A 1,896-nucleotide genomic window follows, 5' to 3' on the forward strand; every position below is an offset into this window, starting at 1 on the left:
AGGGAAAACAGGCCGACAGGCACTGCAGCTGAACCAGAGAACCAACCTGTGACAGTATCAGTTGCCCCTATACAGAAGAAGAAACGCACAAAGAAATCAGTTTGCTTAGTGAGGGATGAAGGTGAAGCAGGGTCATCGCGAGAACAGGAGGAAGAGGCAGAACCCGAAATAATCACCCGATCTCTATCCCTGAGCGAGTTGCGCAATATGTGAAAAGATTTTGGCCACCATCCAGGTGAGCACATTGTTACCTGGCTGCTCCGATGCTGGGATAATGGGGCTAGTAACTTGGAACTGGAGGGTAGGGAAGCCAAGCAGCTGGGATCCCTGTCTAGGGAAGGGGGCATTGATAAAGCAACTGGAAAAAAGACACAAGCCCTCAGCCTCTGGAGGTGACTTCTGTCAGGCGTGAAGGAAAGGTACCTCTTCAAGGAAGTTGTTATATGTCACCCAGGCAAGTGGACCACCATGCAGAGAGGTATCCAGTACCTGAGGGAATTAGCCGTGCTGGAGGTGATTTATAATGATCCGGATAACAAGCAGTTACCCACAGAGCCAGACAAAGTCCAATGCATGTGACCCACGTGGCGGAAGTTTTTACAAAGAAGTGCACCACCGTCGTATGCCAACTCATTGGCAATAATGTCCTGGAAAGAAGGCTGGGGACAAAAGGTGGATGATGTGGCTGGCCAGCTCTGGCAATACAAAAGAAGCCTCTCTTGCTCCCTACAGGCCTGTGCCTCGGCTGTGGAGAAACTGTCCCGAGAGTTCCAGCAATTCAAAGAGGATATGTCCTTCTCCCCACCTGTATGGGCCCATATCTCAGCTATTAGGAGTAAGGGTTCCTCTGCTCGAGAGAGAGGATATAGAAGGTATACACCACGGAGTACCCTGTGGTTTTACCTGCGTGACCACAGAGAGGACATGAGGAAGTGGGATGGAAAACATACCTCGACCCTAGAGGCACAGGTACATGACTTGTGAGGAAAAACAATCACAAAAGGGGATTCTTCCAGGAAAAATGCTGTTCCAGTTTCCAGCGGGCAGTTCCCCAGACAGAATAGAAGGGCTGATCCCACTTCTGATCCTCTTGAAGGGACTTCTGATTCATGTTTACAAAAAGTGAGTAACGAATACTATGGCCAGGACTAGAAGGGGCCCTGCCTCCAGCCAGGGGGAGGAAAGGGACAACCAGGTTTATTAGACTGTGTGGATTCAATGGCCTGGCACATCAGACCCACAGGAGTATAAGGCTGTAGTGGACACTGGTGCACAGTGTACTCTAATGCCATCAAGTTATAAAGGGTCAGAACCCATCTGTATTTCTGGTGTGACAGGGGGATCCCAAGAGCTAACTGTATTGGAAGCCGAAGTGAGTCTAACTGGGAATGAGTGGCAAAAGCATCCCCTTGTGACTGGCCCAGAGGCCCCGTGCATCCTTGGCATAGACTACCTCAGGAGGGGGTATTTCAAGGACCCAAAGGGGTACCTGTGGGCCTTTGGTATAGTTGCCTTGGAGATGGAGGAAATTGAACAGCTGTCCGCCTTGCCCGGTCTCTCTGAGGACCCTTCGATTGTGGGGTTGCTGAGGGTTGAAGAACAACAAGTGCCAATTGCTACTACGATGGTGCACTGGCGGCAATATCACACCAACCGAGACTCCCTGATTCCCATCCGTAAGCTGATTTGTCAACTGGAAAGCCAAGGAGTGATCAGCAAAACTCGCTCACCCTTTAATAGTCCCATATGGCCAGTGCAAAATTCTAATGGCGAGTGGAGACTAACATTTGACTACTATCGTGCCCTGAATGAAGTCACGCTGCCGCTGAGTGCTGCTGTGCCGGATATGCTAGAACTTCAATATGAACTGGAATCAAAGGCAGCCAAGTGGCATGC

This window comes from Aquila chrysaetos, chromosome W (genome assembly GCF_900496995.4).
Source record: "Aquila chrysaetos chrysaetos chromosome W, bAquChr1.4, whole genome shotgun sequence".
NCBI lineage: Eukaryota > Metazoa > Chordata > Aves > Accipitriformes > Accipitridae > Aquila > Aquila chrysaetos.